A 24,850-nucleotide genomic window follows, 5' to 3' on the forward strand; every position below is an offset into this window, starting at 1 on the left:
ACATCAGCCAAAGCAAAGATCTATATCAACACCACCAATGAAGCCACTAAAAATGCAGAACACTATTCATGTAAATGAAGCACTGCATTAACTCCTGCCAGACCCACCAATTCCTCACTCTACAGAGAAGAGAAATGCCATCATCTTCTTCTTAGAAAAATCAAAGAAGATCCAACAGCACATCAGTGATTCCAAGCCTTCTCTATTACTCATGCGACCCCTCCTGTAGCATTCTGCAATGATCAGCCTTCCAAGTCCTACCTCTTCCAGATCTTGCTGACATACTCAACACCATCAAAGCCACTTCTGATGAAGATGATGTCTTACCTTCATCCTTCTTCAAAGATCTCTCGGGAAATGCCCTTTTACCCCTAGTTGCCATTGTTAATGCCTTGCTAACTCAAGACATCAAAACAGACAAGTTACTCTCACTCCTAAACATCCCTACTAGATGCTAATGACCTTGTTAACTACCGGCCTATCACTAACCTACCATTCAGTGGGAAGATCATTGGAAAAGCCATCTATGTTCAACTCTGAGACGTCTTCAGTGCTAACTATCTCCTGCACAAGTATCAGTCCGGCTTCAGATCACACTGTGGCACGGCAACTGCTGCCTTACACATTATAGACAGTGTCATCTTTACCACAGATGAAGATTACCCCTGCCTCCTAATATTGCTGGTGCTCTCAGTTGCCTTCAACACAGTCAACCATCTCACCCCTATAGGCAAACTGAATTCTTGAATGGGATTCACCAGCAATGTCCTTTCACTGGTTCTCCTAGCTTTCCATTCGACACAAGTTTACTCAAATGTGCATGTCCAGGTTACAAAAGATCCCTATCACTTGGTCGCTTGGTGCTCTACTCACAGAGAAATGCATCCAGAGTCACCAAAATGCTGGTATAAACAGCTCTACCTCTACTTCATTCATCCAGTGGCTCAAACACTGTTTGCACATCATGCACACATATGGGTCCAGCACCTGCCTGAAACTCAACCCAAGAGAGAATTCCATGTTTTTTTTCAAGAGCAATTCCTCCTTAGTAGGAACAGAGCAGAAATCCAGTCCTGGACAGAGGTGCCAACATGACATGATCCCTGTCCTCGAAACGAGGAGCCAGAAAAAGCAGCAGGACCAGGATTAATGCCCATTACCACTTGGGTTAAAGCTAGAAGCACAGTCCTGACAGCAGCTGGGATGAGGCTTGAGATTCTCTCTGCTGCTCTTTATGTCTATCTTTTGGGCATAGGGATGCACTGAGGTGTGTTCTGGCAGACCCATTTTAGCAGATACATGCATGCACACTATGTCCGACAAATAAATGGATTTTGCCTGAGTGATGTAATCATACTCAAAATATGCCCTATAGTAATGCATAATCGAGACATCCACCTATCAAATGCTGTGTTTTTAAACAGCAGTCCGTGAAAGGAATATGCCTCAGCCACCTCAGCTTGGGTCCTCTTGTCATCAAGAGCCTGGGGACGCTGAGAGGGCTGACCTGAACTCTGCTAGTGCTCCTAAAACATGAAAGGTTGATTTTCCATGAACACTGCTAAATGAAATATTTAGCAGCTTAGCGACTGGAAAGAGCCATCCTACATGTGACAGGGATGCACCCTGAAGCCCATGTTGATGAGCAGTCATTAAGTGTGTGAACTTAATCAAATACTTAAACTCCTACCTTCACATCTCACCTCAGCTTCCATATGGATCTTTTAAGATTCTTCATGTGTCCCCATCAGCTAGCCAAATTTCTCCATAAGTACAAGAAGCTCCCTTTAAGAAGATCATACATGCAGACATGTGCCTCAAGAAAGGCTTGAAAAAATATGATCCTTCTTAGTGGACCTCCGCCGACTTCCTTGGCAAGCCTGTTGTAGTGTCTTGAGTTTAGAATGGAATCTTAGTAGATTCCTTTATAGAACGGTCGGGGGACGTGTGGGGAGAAGGGAGAGGAGAGTTGGAGAGTGTCGGTTGGTAGCGCCGGTGGCTGAGGTCTTTTTCCTGATTTATGTCTTAATAAACATCCTTTTGGAAGAACTGAAGAATGGATTTTGTGAATTAATCTACACAGAATACTACACTTGGCGACAAGCGTTTTACGATCGAACTCTACAATTAAGACCTCAACATCAAGATATGCAGCGTGGAATTTCTACCGTTATGTTGAAGCTGTGAGTCTCTCGTTTAGTGGGAATTCCTTTGTTTTCAAACATTACTAAATTTGTAATCACCTGTTTAACAAGCTGACCTGCTTGCATATACCTCGCGCTCACCGATAGTGGTCTTGTGACGCTTTTCAGTCAAGCAAGCGCGCGTGCCATCCTCTCTCTCTCGTGTTTTTTTTTTTGTCCTAACTCCTCAACTCAACACGAGCAACATGGAAATAGACAAGAGACTATGGGGGTCATTCTGACCCTGGCGGTAATTACCGCCATGGCGGAGGTCGGCGGTAGCACCGCCAACAGGCTGGCGGTGCACCGCTGGCGTTCTGACCGCGGCGGTTCAGCCGCGGCCAGAAACGGAAAGTCGGCGGTGTCCCGCCGACTTTCCGCTGCCCTTGAGAATCCTCCATGGTGGCGGAGCGCGCTCCGCCGCCATGGGGATTCTGACACCCCCTACCACCATCCAGTTCCTGGCGGTTCTCCCGCCGGGAACAGGATGGCGGTAGGGGGTGCCGCGGGGCCCCTGGGGGCCCCTGCAGTGCCCATGCCAATGGCATGGGCACTGCAGGGGCCCCCATAAGAGGGCCCCAAAAAGAATTTCAGTGTCTGCCTAGCAGACACTGAAATTCGCGACGGGTGCAACTGCACCCGTCGCACCTTCCCACACCGCCGGCTCAATTCTGAGCCGGCGTCCTCGTGGGAAGGGTGTTTCCCGCTGGGCTGGCGGGCGGACTTTCGGCGGTCGCCCGCCAGCCCAGTGGGAAAGCCAGAATGACCGCCGCGGCCTTTCGGCGGGAACCGCGTGGCGGGCGGCGACCGCCGTCCGCCGCAGTCAGAATGACCCCCTATATTTCTTTTACTAGAGTCTAGTACGCTAACCTGCAACTTCTGTGGATTCTTTTGCCTGCCATTTTTTTTTTTTTTAATAAAGAGAAGGATATAGTGATTTCTTATTACTATTGGAAATCAACTATAATACATCTTCTTGTGTTTATTCTCTTCTATTTTTTTTTTGTCTTTTCATCGAAAATTGATAATGCAGAATGTACCTGCTCCACCATTTTTTTTTATCATCCCCAGGTGAACCACCAATTCCATGGTTGAAATGGAAAAAAGTATTCTCACATTATGCTAGAGTGTGGGGTACGTCTTTAAGTGCTGAAAGAAGAATCTCCCTTCTAATGCATTGCTTAGGGTCAGAAGGGCAAGACATTTTTGAACATCTTCCAGAACTTCAAGACCAAGAGGCCACTAACCTGAATGAATTTGAGATTTGTATTAAAAAATTGGGCTTGCACTATCTACCCAAAATCAGTACCGTTCTTGAGAGATTTCATTTTGGGCGACACACTCAACATTCAGGGGAAACAATTGAACAATATATAACAGAATTACGCAAGTTAGCTTCTACATGTAATTTTGGATCTTCCTTAGAGGAGAGGCTAAGAGATCAGTTAATGTTAGGTAGTTCTTATGAAAAAGCAAGGTAGAGCATGTGGCATAAAGACAATCCTTCTTTACAAGACGTGGTGTTGGCTGCTAAGAATATTGAACATGCGAAAGCCTGTACGGAAGTTTTAAGGAAGGAGTTGCCTTCGACTTCGAGTGGGTTTGAAACTGGAAAGGGAGACTTTATACATACCATACAAAAATCTAAAGTTGCCAACAAAAATATTGAGTCTAGTAAGACTGTCAGTGGATTTCACCAAGGGAAGTGCTTCAGATGTGGCAATGAAGGCCATTTCGCAAACAATAAAGGATGTCCTGGGTGGAAAGCTATGTGTAAATCCTGTGGGAAGAAGGGACACTTCACCAGATGTTGCAGATCTACAAGAAGCTTGAAGAAGGTTCAAGAAATTGATTTAAGTGAAGGAAATCCGAAGGAAAGTTACAATATTTTTCAAGTTAAAGGTTTTTCTCCAAATGGCCCAATAGAAGAAGTCAAAGACAACTGGAATATTGTTAAAATGCTGTTTGATTCAGGAGCCAAGATAACTTTGATTCCAAAGACATTTTATGATCATAAATTGGCTGGGCATGTTCAAATATTCAAACCGGACATCAAACCTAGAGGTTATGGGATGTTCCAATACCTCTTCTGGGATATTTTTGGGGAACCATTGAGTTTAGTGACATAATTATTCCTGGAAAGATATATATTTCTATGAAGGGTGATTCTCTAATAAGCTGGTTACACCAGCGAGATCTAAACGTAATTTTAGATCCAAATGCTGACTTCCCTGTGTGTAGTAGGAAGAGTATTGCTAGCTCTCTGTCTGTTGGTTCTGTTAATGTGCAAGGGGAAAATTCATCAAGTAGTGAGTAAGAAAGTAGTATGTCTTGGATGAAAGAATTCCGAGAAATATTTAACAAAAAGATTGGATGTCTTAAGAATTATTTGCACTTAATAAAGTTGAAATCCAATGCTAATCCAAAAATAGCTAAAGTTAGAGGGGTCCTTACGGAGTGGTTGTCTCCAGTAGTTATGGCTTGCAAGGGTAATGGGGAGGTGAGATTATGTGTAGATTTGAGGGAGTTGAACAAAACGGTGGTAGTGGATCACTACCCTCTGCCCAATATATGTGAGTTGTTGTGCTTCTTAGATGGTGCCAAGCATTTTTCGTCACTAGATTTGGCATCCGCCTATCATCAGATAAAGTTACATCCAGACTGTCAGGATTTAACTACTTTTGTTACACCATTTGGTACATTCAAATACACAAGAATGCCGTTTGGGTTGATTTCAGCTGCTGCTGTGATTCAAAGAAGCATGGAACATATTCTGAAGGGTTTAGAAGGAGTCAGAGTTTACCAGGATGATGTATTAATTGTGGCTTCGTCTGAAAAAGAACATGATGTGCGGGTGAGAGCAGTATTGTCAAAGCTGAAGGATGCGGGTTTGACTCTGAAGTCAAAATGTAAATTTAATGTTGCAGAAATTGAGTATTTGGGTCATATCATAAGCAGCACTGGAATTAGACCAAAAAATGACTTAGTCAATACCATCAACAGTATGAGATCTCCTCAAACTAAGGAGGAAGTATTGAAATATTTGGCTATGACTGAGTTTTATAGTAAGTTCATTCACAATATGGCTCAAAATACTACAGCCATAAGAGAACTTTTGCGTAAAGAGAAGGAGTTCCGTTGGACAGAACATTGTGAAAAAGAATTTTGTTTTTTGAAGCAATGTTTGAATTCAGCTCCAAATCTAGGTAGCTTTGACTGTAGAGATGAGACTTGGGTTGTGACTGATGCCAGTTCCAAAGGTTTAGGAGCAGTGCTAATGCAAAGGAAGAATGGACTAGAACGGACAATTTTATTTATTTCATGTGCATTGAGAGGAGCTGAGTATAACTATTCTGTGGTTTAAAAGGAGGCGCTTGCTGTGTATTGGTCGGTACGCAAACTAAGGAAGTTTTTGTGGGGAAGGAAGTTTTTGGTTAAAACTGACCACAAACCACTGAAGGAAGTATTTGGTAAGAAAGGGATTGGCCTAGTGTCTCATAGGATACGTAAGTGGGTTGTGGCATTACAGGAATTTAACTTCGAGGTGACAAATATCCTTGGTGTGGACAATGTCTTGGCTGATTGTCTTTCAAGATTTGTGGAGATTGGATGCGAGCTGGAGGATGATTGTGAGGATTCCGAGGAGAAAATCAGAGTGTGTGAGATTTGGGAAGGAATTATTTCTGAGGAACAATGGAAAGATGAGTTGAAGAAGGATGATGTTTTAATAAAGCTTATGTTTGATGTATGTAATACTTGGTGTGAAAAAAATAAATGTGAAGAAGGTATGAGAGGCTTTTGGCAAATCAGGAATGAATTATCTGTGTTGGATGGACTACTCATGAGGGGCGCAAAATTAATTCCACCTGCTGCTGTGAGGAATGTGTTGATAAAACATGTTCACGCTAGTCATATGGGCAGAGCCAAAACGAAAGAAAGAGTAAGGGAAGGATACTGGTGGCCTGCCATGGACATAGAAATTGAAAGACTGGTTAGAAACTGTGTTGAATGCTCTCAGTGTGATAAGGGTTTGAAGTGTAGGACACAACCCATGGTTGTGAGAGAACAAGCTAGTGGCCCATGGTCTGATATTTCAATTGACATTTTGGGGCCCATAAAAATTAATTCTTGTGACAGATATGTTTTAGTATGTATTGACATGTTTTCACGTTGGCCAGAAGTAAAAATTGTGAATTCAGTAGAGTCTAAAGTTGTCATGGGATTCTTAGAAAGCTTATTTGAGAAAGAAGGGTTTCCTTCTTCAATTTTATCTGACAATGGTGTACAATTTGTCTCCAATGAGATTGAGAAATTTCTTCAGGAAAGAGGGGTAAGACATAAAAGGGCTGCTTTATACCATCCTGAAAGTAATGGCGTTGTGGAAAGGTTTATTAAGGTGTTGAAAGAAAGTATACAGTTAGCAGTATCGACGGGCAGTAATTGAGAAAGTGTTGTAAATAAAAAAGTGAGGGAGTACCGTTTTACCCCGCATTCGTCCACTGGGGTTTCACCGTTCAAATTGTTTAGAGAAGGAGACCTAATACTCACATCATGCCTTTCTGGGTTTCTGAGAAAAGAACATTGGTTGACAATCAAGTTAACAATACTGGGGAATGGAGAGAGAGAGAGAGAGAGAAAGAGAAAATGTTGAGTAGGAAGGTGGTGTTTGATGAGAGAAATGCTGTTAAGGAGACAGTAGTGGGAGTGGGAGACTGGGTTAAAATAAAGTCTCCTAAGAAGTTAGGTTCATCTGGTTTTAGTCAACCTTTTAAGGTGATCAAGGTATTTAGGAATGCTGTGAAACTTGATGATCATAGGGTGTGGAACCTTAATAGAGTAGCTAAGTTCATTCCCATAAAAAAAGTGAGTTGGTGGGGAGGAGCATAGAAAATAGCTTCTCAAGCAGTGAATCGGTACAAGGATACAAATCTCAACGTGTTCAGAAACGTCCTTCTTACATGAAAGATTATGGCCCTCATTCTGACCTTGGCGGGCGGCGGAGGCCGCCCGCCAAAGTCCCGCCATCAGGTCACCGTTCCGCGGTCGAAAGACCGCGGCGGTAATTCTGACTTTCCCGCTGGGCTGGCGGGCGGTCGCCTTCAGGCCGCCCGCCAGCCCAGCGGGAAAGAGGCTTCCACGATGAAGCCGGCTCGGAATCGAGCCGGCGGAGTGGAAGCTGTGCGACGGGTGCAGTTGCACCCGTCGCGTATTTCACTGTCTGCGCAGCAGACAGTGAAATACATTTAGGGGCCCTCTTACGGGGGCCCCTGCAATGCCCATGCCAGTGGCATGGGCACTGCAGGGGCCCCCAGGGGCCCCGCGACCCCCCTTACCGCCATCCGGTTCCCGGCGGTCCGGATGGCGGTAGGGGGGGTCGGAATCCCCTCGGCGGCGCAGCAAGCTGCGCCGCCTTGGAGGATTCAATGGGGCGGCGGTACACTGGCGGGAGACCGCCAGTGTTGCCGGTCCGACCGCGGCTTTACCGCCGCGGTCGGAATCCCCATTGGAGCACCGCCGGCCTGTCGGCGGTGCTCCCGCGGTCCTCCGCCCTGGCGGTCTTTGACCGCCAGGGTCAGAATGACCGCCTATGTCTTGTAATGTTATTAGTATTATATACACACGTTGCATACGCATACATAAAAAAAAAATTATAATGTTATCTTGTAAAGTTAAGTTTATACATATGTTGTACATCTATTTAATAGTGAAGTGAGGGAGGTGGTGTAGTGTCTTGAGTTTAGAATGGAATCTTAGTAGATTCCTTTATAGAACGGTCGGGGGACGTGCGTGGAGAAGGGAGAGGAGAGTTGGAGAGTGTTGGTTGGTAGCGCCGGTGGCTGAGGTCTTTTTCCTGATTTATGTCTTAATAAACTTATCCTTTTGGAAGAACTGAAGAATGGATTTCGTGAATTAATCTACACAGAATACTACACCTGTGCCATGTTCAAAACTAGCTGCATCATCTGTTAGGCTGACAAGTTTGCTATACCTGAAGGTTCTTAGCACTTCTTCAGCTAGGACGCCATTAGATGAAAAGAAAAAACAAACCAAAAGGCCTTCGCTTCTAACGCCCAAGGACATGAAACAGCATTCCTATTTAGAAAAAAATTGAAGACATGCCTCTTTAAAGAACACTGCACTGCAACAAAGTAAAGTTGCACTTCACTCTCAAAATGCATACTGCCTCCAATCGCATTGTATCTTGATTGTGATTGTAGGAAGTTGGCTCTGTATGCACTATTTCAAAGTAAGGAATAGTATGCACAGAGTCCAAGGGTTCCCCTTAGAGGTAAGATAGTGGCAAAAAGAGATAATACTAATGCTCTATTTTGTGGTAGTGTGGTCGAGCAGTAGGCTTATCAAAGGAGTAGTGTTAAGCATTTGTTGTACACACACAAGCAATAAACGAGGAACACACACTCAAAGACAATTCCAGGCCAATAGGTTTTTGTATAGAAAAATATCTTTCCTTGGTTTATTTTAAGAACCACAGGCTCAAATTTTACATGTAATACTTCAAATGAAAGGTATTGCAGGTAAGTACTTTAGGATCTTTGAATAATCACAATAGCATATATACTTTTCAAATAAATCACATATAGCTATTTTAAAACTAGACAGTGCAATTTTCACAGTTCCTAGGGGGAGTAAGAGTTTGTTAGTTCTTGCAGGTAAGTAAACCACCTACGGGGTTCAAGTTTGGGTCCAAGGTAGCCCACCGTTGGGGGTTCAGAGCAACCCCAAAGTTACCACACCAGCAGCTCAGGGCCGGTCAGGTGCATAGGTCAAAGAGGTGCTCAAAACGCATAGGCTTCAATGGAGAAGGGGGTGCCCCGGTTCCAGTCTGCCAGCAGGTAAGTACCCGCGTCTTCGGAGGGCAGACCAGGGGGGTTTTGTAGGGCACTGGGGGGGACACAAGTTAGCACAGAAAGTACACCCTCAGCAGCACGGGGCGGCCGGGTGCAGTGTGCAAACATGCGTCAGGTTTGTAGTTGAAATCAATGGGAGACCAAGGGGTCTCTTCAGCGATGCAGGCAGGCAAGGGGGGGGCTCCTCGGGGGTAGCCACCACCTGGGCAAGGGAGAGGGCCTCCTGGGGGTCACTCCTGCACTGGAGTTCCTATCTTTCAGGTCCTGGGGGCTGCAGGTGCAGAGTCTTTTCCAGGCGTCGGGATCTGGGAGTCAGGCAGTCGCGGTCAGGGGGAGCCTTGGGATTCCCTCTGCAGGCGTCGCTGTGGGGGCTTGGGGTGGCAACTCTGGCTACTCACGGTCTCGTAGTCGCCAGGGAGTCCTCCCTGACGTGTTGGTTCTCCACAAGTCGAGCCGGGGGCGTCGGGTGCAGAGTAGCAAGTCTCACGCTTCCGGCGGGAAACGCAGTCGTTTTAAAGTTGCTCCTTTGGAAACAAAGTTGCAGTCTTGGATGAACAGAGCTGCTGTCCTCAGGAGTTTCTTGGTCCTTCTAGAGCAGGGCAGTCTTCTGAGGATTCAGAGGTCACTGGTCCTGGGGAGAGCGTCGCTGGAGCAGTGTCTTTTAGAAGTGGGGAGACAGGCCGGTAGAGCTGGGGCCAAAGCAGTTGGTGTCTCCGTCTTCTCTGCAGGGTTTTTCAGCTTAGCAGTCCTCTTCTTCTTAGGTTGCAGGAATCTGAGTTCCTAGGTTCTGGGGACCCCCTAAATACTAAATTGTAGGGTGTGTTTAGGTCTGGGAGGGCAGTAACCAATGGCTACTGTCCTTGAGGGTGGCTACACCCTCTTTGTGCCTCCTCCCTGAGAGGAGGGGGGCACATTCCTATCCCTATTGGGGGAATCCTCCATCTGCAAGATGGAGGATTTCTAAAAGTCAGAGTCACTTCAGCTCAGGGCACCTTAGGGGCTGTCCTGACTGGCCAGTGACTCCTCCTTGTTTTTCTCATTATCTCTCCTGGACTTGTCGCCAAAAGTGGGGGCTGTGTTCAGGGGGCGGGCATCTCCACTAGCTGGAGTGCCGTGGGGCATTGTAACACGAAGCCTGAGCCTTTGAGGCTCAATGCTAGGTGTTACAGTTCTTGCAGGGGGAGGTGTGAAGCACCTCCACCCAGAGCATGCTTTTGTTTCTGTCCCCAGAGAGCACAAAGGCTCTCGCCACATGGGGTCAGAAACTCGTCTTTCATCAGCAGGCTGGCACAGACTAGTCAGTCCTGCACTGAACAATTGGGTAAAATACAGGGGGCATCTCTAAGATGCACTCTGTGTGCATGTTTTAATAAATCCAACACTGGCATCAGTGTGGGTTTATTATTCTGAGAAGTTTGATACTAAACTTCCCAGTATTCAGTGTAGCCATTATGGAGCTGTGGAGTTCGTTTTTGACAGACTCCCAGACCATCTACTCTTATGGCTACCCTGCACTTACAATGTCTAAGGTTTTGCTTAGACACTGTAGGGGCATAGTGCTCATGCACCTATGCCCTCACCTGTGGTATAGTGCACCCTGCCTTAGGGCTGTAAGGCCTGCTAGAGGGGTGACTTACCTATGCCACAGGCAGTGTAAGGTTGGCATGGCACCCTGAGGGGAGTGCCATGTCGACTTAGTCATTTTCTCCCCACCAGCACACACAAGCTGGCAAGCAGTGTGTCTGTGCTGAGTGAGGGGTCCCTAGGGTGGCATAAGACATGCTACAGCCCTTAGAGACCTTCCCTGGCATCAGGGCCCTTGGTACCAGGGGTACCAGTTACAAGGGACTTACCTGGGTGCCAGGGTTGTGCCAATTGTGGAAACAATGGTACATTGTAGGTGAAATAACACTGGTGCTGGGGCCTGGTTAGCAGGGTCCCAGCACACTTCTCAGTCAAGTCAGCATCAGTATCAGGCACAAAGTGGGTGGTAACTGCAACAGGGAGCCATTTCTTTACAGTGATCCTGTAAATAGCTCCCCTGCCTTTTGTCAAGTTCTGCACTGTAAAAAAACTATATACATACATATAGTGAGAAAGTGGGTTGTTCATTGACAAGGGTGCAAGCCCTACTCAAGTCTCAGCCACAATCCCTTGCAGGGTGAACCACAAGAAGTTACACCATTAACCTGTGATTAACCCAGGGTAGCTTGGCACAAATCAGTCAGGCTAAACTTAGAGGCAATGTGTAAAGTATGTGTGCAGCACACAACCACAATAAGGTGAAAACATACCACAAGAAAAATCCCAAAATTAGAAAAATAGAGTAAATTTTAATAAATCATTAACACCAAAGCTACAAAAATCCATTCAGTGAAACCGGAGCTATGAGTTTTTAAAGTTTTCAGTGAAACCCAGTGCTTACAAGATGAAAACACCAACAGCAGAATCTAATCACATAAGACCATGTCCAAGATCAAAGTGAAGGCTGACTGAAATGGAGCATGGTTCGGATACTAGAAGTGGATTGGACCCGGTCTGTGCTTACATTCAAAATTAGAAAAAATACTGAAGAAAAATGCCTCAGAAGGTAGAAGTTCAGCGGAGCAAGGCTTCAGGAGTGTCCAAGGAGAGAGTGCATCGTCTGATGACCGTGGAATGAAGATATTTATTTTCAGACTTACTCGCTGAAAGAGATGTGGAAAATCTCCTGCAGGACAAAGCAGAGGGCTGTAGTTGAAGACAGTTCCACAAGCTTGGATACCCCTTTGGCAAAGAACTACTGAAAAGGTTTTGCTGCTGCGGAAAAGAACGTAACAGGTAAAACCACAAACTCAATCCAACCGGTGATGAACCACGAGAAGATAGGCAAACAGGTTGGTCCCAGTCTCCTCCAGGTTCTCAGACCACTTTTGAGCCAAACTTGTCAAAGTCCTCAGTTTTGGAAATTGGCCAGCGGGACACGTTTAGCACCACAAATAAAGGTCCAAGAGTGGATGGAGACCTCTTGGGGATCAGGACTCACTCAGGCTGAGATGTTGGGCGTCTGTTATATCCCTGGCCCTGAACAGGGGGCCAGGAAACTAGCCGTTGAAGTCACTTCTGCTAGTCCTGGGTGCAGATGCACGGCTCAACAGCAGGGCTTGCCTCTGAAGGTTCAAGCAGGCTACAAGCAGCAAACCAGCCCTTCCAGGCACAGCAGCAGTCTGGCAAAGTGCACGACAGGTCAGAGTGACAGGCAGTCCTCTAAAAGTCCATCTGCAGGTCCAGTAGTGAACTGAAGATTGGATCTGAAGTTCCTATTGTTTTATCCTTGGTGCCCTTCTACTGGAAGGTGGGCGATGCTTCCGGAAAGGTTCTTTGAAGTTCATGGAATTTCCTGACTACCCTGCTCTGGCTTCAAGCTGGCTACAATGTCATTATAAATAGTCATTAGGCCTTTTGTATGGAGACAGGACACTATGTGTTCAGGCGCAAGTTTGGCTATGCTCAGCTCCACCTGTCGCGCCGCAGCCGCGAGCACGGGCCGCGGCGGCGCAGCACTCTGGGACCGCGCGGCCCGCGGGGGAAGCAGCGGCTCTAGTCAGAGGTCGCGGCACTCGCCGCGCCCCCTTTCTCAGACCGCCGGTTCCAGGGCAGGCGCGGTAGGGGAAGAGACACCGAGTCAGGTCTCAAACCTTGCCGCGCATAGCGCGTTCAGCTCGCGCAACACATAACTAACCAACACATGTTTGGGATTCCCCGGGGAACCCTCATTGCCATCACTCACCTGTTACAAGGCAAAAAGCCAGATGCCTGCACATGCTTAGCTTTTATGCACGCTTTTCCCTTTCCCAGCATGCTGTTCACTTCCTCTCTTCCCTGCATGCATTGTTTCTCTTTTTCAGACGCATGTTCTCTATTATTAGTCATGACCTTTTCCCCAATCCAAGATGGTGGTATTACTACTTCCTGTTTTTCACTTCCTGTCTAGGGGTATATAAGGGGAATCTAGCTTCTTTCTCATTGCGTTGCAACACTCCTGTGGTGGTAGTCACGCTCCGGCTGGTTTCCTAAGTGTGAAGGTAACATTTTAACCGAGGCCTCCCGCGGCCTGTAGCCGAACAGGGCTCCATATCAGTCAGCCTGAAACTTTGACTTTGTCCCGGTCGAGGTGCAACCAGATGACCCGATTGGCGCTTTTTGTTTCTAGGCGCTAAAAAAATTATAATTCTTTAAAAATTCATATCTCCGGTTCCCCTTATCTGATTTTATTCGTTTTGGTGTCATTTTAAAGATAAAAATATAATCTATGTTTATAAATTGGTTTTGGAGTTTTAAACTGTTTCCTGTGTTTTATTTAATTTCTGTTTTTTGATATTTGAATGCTTTACACTCTGTCTCCTAAGTTAAGCCTTGACGCTCGTTGCCAAGCTACCAAGGGTTGAACTAGGGTTAATTTACTGAGACCTAACTGGACCTTAGTGGGGGTTAGTGGCCTATTGCTAAGTGTAGGTACCTAACTGCCCTTACCAATAACCCATTTTCCAACAAGGATGAACTGGTGCACTCTGCCAGAATAGAGAATCTTAAAGGGTTGATGGATCAGACCTTGATGATAGAATATCGGTTAAATGAGCGAAGAATGGAGAGAAAGAAGAGTCGCTTACCATCACATACAGTGACATCTCGCACCCTTCCTCATCTTGCCGAAGAGGTTCGTCCTGAAACTAAGGGTGCTACCGAGGAAGAGCCTATGCAAATCGATACAGCTCGAGGGCCATTATCGTCTAGTGAATGAGAAAATAGACGAAGGAAGGGACTTTGGGGGTCATTCGGACTTTGGCGGGTGGCGGAGGCCGCCCGCCAAAGTCCCGCCATCAGAATACCGCTGCGCGGTCAGAAGACCGCCGCGGTTATTCTGAGTTTCCCGCTGGGCTGGCGGGGGACCGCCAGAAGGCCGCCCGCCAGCCCAGCGGGAAACCCCCTTCCACGAGGATGCCGGCTCCGAATGGAGCCGGCGGTGTGGAAAGGGTGAGACGGATGCAGTTGCACCCGTCGCGATTTTCAGTGTCTGCATGGCAGACACTGAAAATCTTGGTGGGGCCCTGTTATGGGGGCCCCTGCAGTGCCCATGCCAGTGGCATGGGCACTGCACGGGCCCCCAGGGGCCCCACGACACCCGTTACCGCCATCCTGTTCCTGGCGGCTCCGGATGGCGGTAAGAGGGTCGGAATCCCCGTGGAGGATTCCCCAGGGCAGCGGGAAACCGGCGGTACACCGCCGGTTTCCCGTTTCTGACCGCGGCTGTACCGCCGCGGTCAGAATGCCCATGGGAGCACCGCCAGCCTGTTGGCGGTGCTCCCGCGGTCCCCGGCCCTGGCGGATTTTACCGCCAGGGTCGGAATGACCCCCTTTGTCTGTATTGTGGTGCGGCTGGTCATCTAATTCGCACATGTCCTGTCCGTCCAGCCAAGCCTTTGGGAAACGCCAATTCCCGTCCTTAGTGAGAAGGGTGAGGACGGGATATTGCGAAATACCTTCCATTTGTTCCTCTAGGGAGGAAGGAACTGCTCTTTTCCTTTTACCCATTATCCTCCACTTAACTGATGGCCGGGAAGAAAGAGCTCTGGCCTTGTTGGACTGTGGAGCCAGTGGTATCTACCTAGATGAAGCATGGGCCAGGGAAAGACAGATTTTGCAAATACCTAAGGAAGTATCAGAACAAGTCCACACGGTGGATGGATCACTCTTGGCTTCAGGACCCGTACAGTATACCACCCCTACCTTATGTCTCCAATTCGGTAAATATCAAGAAAACCTTTCTTTCGATTTAATTTCTTCACCACATCACGTTATGATCCTGGGAATTCCATGGCTCGCACGGCATAACCCTTACATTAACTGGGAAACAAGAACCATTTCCTTATCCTCTCACTTCTGCCAACACCACTGTTACCTAGCAGGAGACTATTGGTCCCCAAAGAGTCTCTTAACAACACCCCCTAAGGTGGGATGTTCTATTAACGTCCTACAGGGGGTACCCAGACATTATCAAGAATATGCCGATGTATTCCAAAAACCAGAAAGACCTGAACTGCCACCCCATAGAGAATACGATTGCGCCATTCCTTTGGAACCAGATGCTGTGGTTCCTTTTGGGCGAATGTACTCTCTAACAGAACCTGAGAAGCAGATCCTTAAGGAATACCTGGAGGAGAACATACAGAGTAGATTGATTGCTCCCTCCTCTTCACCTGCCGGGGCTCCTCTCTTCTTTGTGCCTAAGAAGACGAAAGACTTGCGTCCCTGTATAGATTTTAGAGGATTAAACAAGATCACTACTAAGGATCGGTACCCACTTCCTCTTATTAAGGACATCTTAGAAGCTGTCAGAGGGGCAAAGAGATTCACCAAGTTGGATCTTCGAGGAGCATACCATCTTTTAAGGATAAAGGAAGGGGATGAGTGGAAGACCGCTTTCAGAACACCGTTTGGTCCCTATGAATACCGAGTAATGCCATTTGGGCTCACCAATGCCCCCTCCATTTTTCAAAGATTCATGGACTCTATTTTTTCCAATCTTCTACAGCAAACAGTGGTTGTTTATCTAGACGACATTTTAATATTTTCTGTCCACCCAGAACAACACACTAAACATGTTCTCCAAGTCCTAGAGAGACTCAGACAACACCATTTATTTTGCAAACCAGAAAAATGCGAGTTTGATCTAGCAGAGGTAAAATATTTGGGATATTGCATTAACCAAACTAGGGTTGCCATGGATTCAGATAAAGTTCAAGCTATACTGGATTGGCTATCTCCCTCTTCCATCAAAGAAACTTTCAGTGTCAGAATAGCCGACAGGCTCGATGGGCTTTCTTGTTCAGTCAATATGACTTTTACATCACTTACATCCCTGGATCTCAGAATATCCTGGCCGATGCTTTGTCTCGGCGTAACCCTGTGTGTAGCGATTCTCCTGTACAGAACCTATTTGAAAGTAGCAAGATCATTGGTTTAGTACAGACATTTCTAGACCAGGTCAAGTCCGAATATTCCCGTCTAGAAACTACAAAGATGAATAAGTTGCGCCCGCAACTTCATATAGATCAAGGATACTATTACCATAACAAGGCCCTGTTCTTACCCACTAAGTTAGTCCAGACAGAAGCCTTACGTATGTGCCACGATTCCCCCATCGCAGGTCATCGCGGAATGAAAGCTACCCAAGAACTTCTGCTTCGTTCCTTCTGGTGGCCAAATCTCAAGGCTGATACTGAAGACTATGTATCGTCCTGTCCCATATGTGCACAAGCCAAGACACCCCGTGCTAAACCAGTAGGATTACTTCGCCCATTAACTGTTCCCCCAGGTCCATGGCACACTATCTCCACTGATTTTATGTGCTCTTTACCATGTTCAGTGGGAAATCAAGTAATTATGGTAACCGTTGACTCCTTCACTAAAATGGCTCATTTCACGACGTTAAGAAAATTAACAACGGCAAAGGAATTAAGCCAAATCTTTACACAAGAAATCTTTTGACTTCATGGATTACCTCAGGTCATTATCTCAGGTCGGGTTCCCCAATATATCTCCCGATTCTGGAAACAATTCTGTAAGACTCTGGGAATAGAAGTGGCCTTATCATCAGGGTTCCATCCTCAAACTAATGGACAGACAGAACGACTAAATCAAGGCCTCGAACAATATTTACGCAGCTTCTGCAATGCTACACAGAGTAATTGGTATACCTATTTACCACTTGCAGAGTTCTCCTACAACAACTCAATACACAGTGCCTCGAAAGTCTCCCCTTTCTATGGATCTTACGGTTTCCATCCTAAGGCCTTCCCAACTCCCCTGAAAGATGTTTCCAATCTTCCTGCCATCTCCTCCTATGTTTGGCAGCTACCGGGTGTCCAACGTGTTATCCATTCTAACCTTGTGGCCACTAAGTCACGCATGAAAAGAATAGCTGATAAAAGACGTTGTGAGGCTCCACAATATCAGGTCCACGATAAGGTTTGGCTTTCCTCTAGATTTTTACCTCTCCGACTTACCCAGAACAAATTTAAACCTTGTTATTATGGTCCATTCCTGATTCTCCAGAAGATTAATCCAGTCTCTGTGCGTCTTCGTCTGCCCCAGACTTGGAAGATGCATTCTGTGTTCCATGTCTCACAACTTAAACCTTACCTTCCTGATCCTTATCACAGGCAATTTTCCTGTCCTCCCCCTCTGCTGATTGATAATGTACCCGAATACGAGGTCCAGGAAATCTGTGACTCTCGGTTTTTCCATGGGCGCCTTCAATATCTTGTTCATTGGAAAGGTTACCCTATGAGTGAGTGTTCCTGGGAAGATGCCCCTTCAGTTAATGCCACTCTTTTGGTCCGCCGCTTTTTCTGGCTTTTCCATCACAAACCTGTGGCCTCGGGGGGGACCTACTGTCGCTCCGCGGCCGCGAGCACGGGACACCGTGGCGCAGCACTCTGGGACAGCCGCGGCTTGAGTCAGAGGTCGCGGCACTCTCCGCGCCCCCTTTTTCAGACCGCCGGTTCCAGGGCAGGCGCGGCAGGGGAAGAGACACCAAGTCGGGTCTCAAACCTTGCCGCGCATAGCGCGTTCAGCGCACGCAACACATAACTAACCAACACATGTTTGGGATTCCCCAGGGAACCCTCATTGCCATCACTCACCTGTTACACGGCAAAAAGCCGGATGCCTGCACATGCTTAGCTTTTATGCATGCTTTTCCCTTTCCCAGCATGCTGTTCACTTCCTCTCTTCCCTGCATGCATTGTTTCTCTTTTTCAGACGCATGTTCTCTATTATTAGTCATGACCTTTTCCCCAATCCAAGATGGTGGTATTACTACTTCCTGTTTTTCACTTCCTGTCTAGGGGTATATAAGGGGAATCTAGCTTCTTTCTCATTGCGTTGCAACACTCCTGTGGTGGTAGTCACGCTCCGGCTGGTTTCCTCTTGTGGAGCCAGGTATTCATGACCTGTCTTCCATCTCCAGTATTCCTGAACTCCAGAATCTTCAGTCCTAACGTCCCTGTGTCCTCCTTCTGTTTCAGGGAGTTCCTATTGGAGGTTTTTTACCCTTTTGGGGTTTTTCCTCTGGGACTCCTTCTGGAGGGCACAGACTGTAGTGGCTTACTATTGTCAAACAGCATTGTGGCTACCGGAAGGGGTCGCCCCTACCTCGGCCAAAGCAGGACCTGCTGGAACCGGGGCTGTTCACCACCTCTCATCAACCTCGACGGTAAGCCCAGGGTGAATCGCGACACCCCCCCCTCATCCTGCCAGTTGATGGCCTGTTGAGGCATGCTTAATCTATCTATTGTCTTGTAAGACCTCACAAAATCTGTCTGCGGCACCCACTCATGTGACCCAAGACTGGCTGCAGGCACAAAGGGCAGAAAAATGGTAACTTTCAACTTTGTAATGAAAATCCAACATTACCATTAATGGGTGTTTATCATTTCAATTCCATATGTACCAAACTTTACATACCTACCTCCTCTCTACAGCTTATTAAATGTTAGAAGGAATCCCTAATATTATCCGGGGAGTAGGTATCACAGTAGTGAAAAACACATTTGGGAGTGTTTTTCTACATGGACAAATAAAATTTAAAAAGCACATGCCCCACCTTTTAATTGCACAGCACCCTGCCATATGGGCTACCTAAGTGTGAGAAGCTGGCCTGGTTTGTAGTGGGTACCAGAGGTTCTTACACCTTATACCAGGTCCAGTGATCCACCTTAGTGAAATGTAGGCGGTGTCTAGCAGCTTAGGCTGTCTAGGGGTGGCTGTAGCAGAGCAGACAAGGCTGAACTAGGAGACATGCAAAGCTCTTGCAATACCATTATAGTCACACAGTACTTATACACAATAAAAGACAATACTCAGTGTTACCAAAAATATCTTAGAGGCAATACTCCTACTGGAGGTAAGTATTATGCACAATATATACACTAGTAACCAAAATCAGGTAAGTAAACAGTCATAGAATAGTGCAGGGAAAAACAATAGATAGCAGTAGGCCTAGGGGCAACACAAAACATATACTAAAATAGTGGAATGCAAATGTTGGTTTCCCCCCTAGGCAAGAGTAGTGTGCAGAGGGGCGCTGGGAGTGTAAGAAAAAAACAAAGATAAGTGAAATACCCCACCCCCCAGCCCAGGGAAACAGGAGTAAAGTACTGCAAGTTTCCTCAGAACACAATAGAAGTCGTAGTAAAGGATTGTACAAGAACCAAGCAAGACTGCAAGAAACCAACAATGGATTCCCGAACCTGACGACCTGTGGAGAGAGGAAACCAAGTCCAGAAGTCGATGAAGAGTCAATGAGGAACAGGAGCCCCTGCCAACCTGGATGAAGGTGCAAAAGTGGATTCTCTGGTTAGAACAAAAGTACAGAGATGCACCAAAGAGGACAGGTCAGGGTTCTTGCTTAGTGCAAGAGATATCCCATGCTGAGTCATTGGATGCAGGCTGTTTCCATCAGTGGATTCCAACAACAAGCCTTGGTTCACGCAATAACGCGTTTTGTGTCAAAGGGTAGCTGCCCGGGCCAAAGAGGAACCTGGGGGTCTTGACTCAGACTGAGGAGACAGAAGGGGCTCTCAGCACTTTAGATAGCCCTCGGAAGACCAAGCAGCATCCACAGGAGTCCCAGACACGGGGACAAAGAAGTTGCAAAGTGCAGTCATCGCAGCACTACACAAAGGGATCTCATACCACTGGAGAACAGCACAAGAAGCTGTGCATCACAGGATAGAGTGCTGGGGACCTGAGCTGTGCCATGCATGAAGAACTTTTGGAAGTAGTGCACAGAAGCCCTAGAAGCTGCAAAAGATGCGGTGCACAGGGGTACAACCTGGAAATTGTTGCAATTGCTAGCTGGAGCTGAAGTTGCAGGGATACAGTACCCTTTCTGGATACATTGTTGTAGTTACAGAAGTTCCTAGAGCAGTCCGCCGTTGATCCGGTGGTCAGAACCTGAAACAGAGGATGCAGAGGATTCCTGCTGGGGTCTTGCAAACCCAATCTGAGGAAACACCCAGAAGAGAGACCCTAAATAGCCCTGAGACGGGGATTGGCTACCTACCCAAGTAAGGACCTCTCAGGAGGGGTGTCTGACATCACCTGCTGGCACTGGCCACTCAGATGCTCCCAGAGGGTCCCCACACCTTGGAATCCAAGATGGCTAATGCCAGGGACACTCTAGAAGAGCTCTGGGCACCACCCCTGGGGTGGTGATGGGCAGGGGAGTTGTCACTCCCCTTTCCTTTCTCCGGTTTCGCGCCAGAGCAGGGACTGGGGATCCCTGAACTGGTGTAGACTGGATTATATAAGGAGGGCACCGTTTGTGCCCTTTAAAGCATTTCCAAAGGCTCTTAGAGGATACCCCTCCCATGCCTGAAACACCTATTTCCAATGGGAGAGGGTGTAACACCCCTCTCCTAAAGGAAATGCATTGTTCTCCCTTCCTGGAATTGAGCTGCTCAATCCCCCCAGGAGGGCAGAAACCTGTCTGTGAGGTGGCAGCAGCTGGGTCTGCAGTGGAAACCTCAGAGAGCTGGTTTGGCAGTACTGGGGGGTCCATGGTGGAGCCCCCAGGGTGCATGGAATTGGCCCCCTAATACCAGTATTGGATTGGGTGTTCAATTTCTCAATCTTAGACACCTCACATTGCTATATTCGGAGTTACCATTGTGAAGCTACATGTAAAAACATATATGTTGTGCACATTTATAATGGTGTCCCCGCACTCACGAAGTCTGGGAAATTGGTCTTTGACAATGTGGGGGCACCTTTGCTAGTGCAAGGGTGCCCTCACTCACAGTAACTTTGCACCTAGCCTTCAATAACTGAAGGTTAGACATATAGGTGACTATATAAAGTTACCTGGTGCAGTGAAAAATGGCTGTGAAATTGTGTGTGCACTATTTCACTCAGACTGAAATGACAGTCCTGAAGAAGTGTTTGTATGGGTTCCTTACGGGTGGCAAAAGAAATGCTGCAGCCCATCAGGATCTCCTGGAACCCCAATGCCCTGGGTACCTAGGTATCATATACTAGGGACTTATAAGGTGGTTCCAGTATGCCAATCTGAATTGGAATATGGAGTCACTAAACTATAGTGACAAATTTGGTAAACAGAGAGAGCATAAGCACTGGAGTTCTGGTTAGCAGAACTCAAGTGACACAGTTAAGCATACTGACAACACATATAGGCAACAAACTATGAGCACTGGTGTCCTGACTAGCACGATCCCAGTGAAACAGTAAAAACACTGAAAAAAAAATGGGGTTAACCATGCTAGAAGAAAGCCACCTTCCTACACTAAGGCCTACCTTACTTATATGTAATATAAGGGACGTTTAAGGCTTGGCAAAGGGGTTTATCAAGCCGACATTGCAGTGTGACACTGTATTCAGACTGCAATGGCAGGCCTAGGACAAGTTTTAGAGGGCTACTTAGGTGCATGGCACATTAGGTGCTGCAGGCCGACTGGTAGCATTTAATTTACAGGCCCTGGGTACATGGCATAGCACTCTACAAGGGACTTACAAATAAATGAAATATGCCAATTAGGTATATGCCAATGACATCAGGTTTAGGGGAGTGAGCACAATCATTGTAATGCTGGTTAGCAGTGGTAAAATGCACAGAGTCCTAAGGCCAACCAATTCAGCAAAAAGTGGAGTATGAGTTGCAGCTGCACTCTCGGAGCAAGTCGGCCAACAGGACAAAAAAGCTCCCTCAGCCAATCAGATTGCCCTATAATTTGAAGATGCATGCACACAGGACTCTCACGAGTGTCCCATAAACCCAACTGTCAAGATAGACAAATATTTGAACCTTGACTTTTATAAAAAATAGAGAGATTTACACCAAATCACACAGAATCATGCTTTCAGGATAAAGAGCTAGCTTTCTGCCAAAGTAGGTGTAATTCCATGCATCCAATTTGACTGTGACCCTGTTCAAAGATCCGCATAGAAGCAGCATGGGGAAACTAAATCCTGGGACCCTCCCATTTTTTTGGCCTCCACTTGATGGATCATCCCAAAACTTTTAGGGAAAGAGGCAAAGTAGTTGATCTTTTTTTTAGGAAGTTTTGTGAAAAATTTGTCAAACTGCGCCAAAGTAATTAGCAAACCAAATCCATTTCCTATTATAACTAGGTCCTAACTATAACTACCAGTGGAGCTGGCCATACCTACCTTTATTATTACTCATCCCTAAACCCTAAATTTACCCATACCTCTTTTTACCTCAACACATCCCTAAACCCTAAAATTACCCTTACCTCTTTTTACCTCGACCCGCACCTTTATCCCATTCTTTATGTTGCTTTAGACATTATTATGTTTAAAGAAAAAAAACATACTTGCGTGGTAATGTTCTGGGTGGTAAAGTACTGGCTGGTAAAAGATGCATGGTAAAGCTAGACACGTACACCCTGTACTTACCGGTGTGGTAGCGCCCTGATTATAAAAAGATGAGTGGTAAAGGCTAGATGCCCGGGCTCATGGTTGGATACATGTGGACTTGGAGGAAGCATCTATTATAATGAAAAGTACAAAAACATGGAGGCTGGAGAGCAGAAAACAATCTTTTAGAACTGATATTTCTGACATTGATGTGAACACATGGGTCCCTACCATGACTGATGCGACTTCTCGATGAAGATTAGTGACACGTGTTGTTGTTAGTTGAAGGTGCACAGAATGAGGTCACAGAGTGCTATTGATCCCTGGACCTACAGACATACCTGACTGACTGATGATAGAAGCCTCATACACTACGAGATAGAGGGTTCCGCCCCCTTACTATTAGATTCCTTGAGGGGTACCACTCCATCAATTGCTGACTCAACCCTTGGTTGTAACTCTTTTATTCATCTGCATTACCCAGAGTAATGTAGCCCTCAATCTACTGGCAAAATCCAGGATGGATGGATTAGACCTGGGGCATTTCTTTAGAGTCTTCGGTAGCAATCCACACTTCTGCACAGCCTCAGAGGCATGCTTGGAGGACAGTAGAGCTAACGAGTAGGACAAAATAATAATCCAACCTCTACAAAGGATGCATTTTTAAACAGTGTGTCGAATCCTTTGACCCAAACAATTCATTCCAACAGTTGGCCTTTAGAGCTAGGAGGTCTCTGAAGTTTCAGATGGAGCTCCAGAGGTACATGTCACTAATGCATTTATTGGCCGAGGGTCTAACTGATGATCCACCCATCTGTTGAAATCACTGACTGCTATGAAGTTGACATGTGACAGGGGTAGTGGAAACACTAGATCTAAAATCTGTCAATAAAAGGCTCAGTTGGAGCCAATCAACACCACTCAACAACACTAAGACAGAGGATGAATTAGCATATCACAGAGGCTGTGCTTGGGGAAGGTCGGGGTGCAAGGTCCGTAATCAAGCACTTGGCATTACCGCCATCCCACCTCGCCCCCATAGAGGGTGGGGGCAGTAAAGCATTATAGAGCCTGAGTGACACATTGTTACTATGTCAGGATATACCTACACCTTACACTCCAAGTGTAATTTTATGTCAGGTGGAATTTTAAGAAATATGAATACTCACCATTTCTTAATTTCACGCCTACGGTGTGGTGAGACCACTGTGGATTATGACAAAATTGACAGGTAGGTGTGTTGTGAGAACAATGTAGGGATGCCACTTATGTGAGCACCAACATTCTGTGAGATATGAATTGCATCTGCTAATGCATTGTCAGTACAGATTGAGGAGCACATGCAGGTGATGGTGTGCTAGCCAAGACATGCATTGCAGTTCTCTTACACTTGGGGAATGGTACTTACCTGGCTCGGTCATCCATCCTGTATGAGAGGACTAACATGACACCACAGGAATGGCAACCAGAATGGCACTAGTGGCAGTAGCTGGCAACCCAGATCCTGCAATGGTGACGCAAGCAGACAGTGTGTGGTTATACGTGGGGATGTGCGAGACTACCCACAGTATGACAGTGCATAATCTTGTGAAAGTCCCAATTATCATGGTACCAATGTTTGTTGCATGACTTCTTATAGCATATAAACAATAACATGAAATGGTATCTTGAACTGCCCTTTATGCATAAGGGTATATCATCAAACTATTTCAATGCAAAGGAATGCCCATGTGCCATTTGCATACTATGCATACTTCTTGCAAGACATGCATCTTACTGACAGAATAAAAGAATATACAAATGTGTTGCTCCACTGCTCTTCTGCATTCTCATCATTAGGGTTCTATCTTGGATGTTGATGTTGCCAGGGGGTCTGATTCAGTAAACGGTGGAGAGCTGCACAACTGTGGAACAATCATGGTGCTCTTCAGTCCTTCCGCTGTGTACTTGAGTTAAACAACACTGCAATTTTGGCTACATGTGTGCAATGGAAACATGGAAACAACAACAATTTGAATACTAAACACTGTTTGATAAACAGCTTGAGACTCTTTGGGCTCTGGCTCAGGCACACACAATCCTATATGACACTCTATTAGACTCAGCCATGAACTCAACTCACATCATTTACTATAACTACAGATAACGTATTTAATGGCCTACAACATCCATGGCTAATTTCATCCCATGACCATCTGTCAATTCCACAGACTGCATGAGGAAAGCAGAGGTTCTCATGATTTTGCCACTATTAGATCAAACGATGCATTCTTTGACTGTTTAAGCAATTTTTGAATCCATAGATGGCCACCAAAAATCACCATGGACCCTTCTAGTGATTGTTTGACCTAAATGCCT

This window comes from Pleurodeles waltl, chromosome 12 (assembly GCF_031143425.1).
Source record: "Pleurodeles waltl isolate 20211129_DDA chromosome 12, aPleWal1.hap1.20221129, whole genome shotgun sequence".
Lineage (NCBI taxonomy): Eukaryota > Metazoa > Chordata > Amphibia > Caudata > Salamandridae > Pleurodeles > Pleurodeles waltl.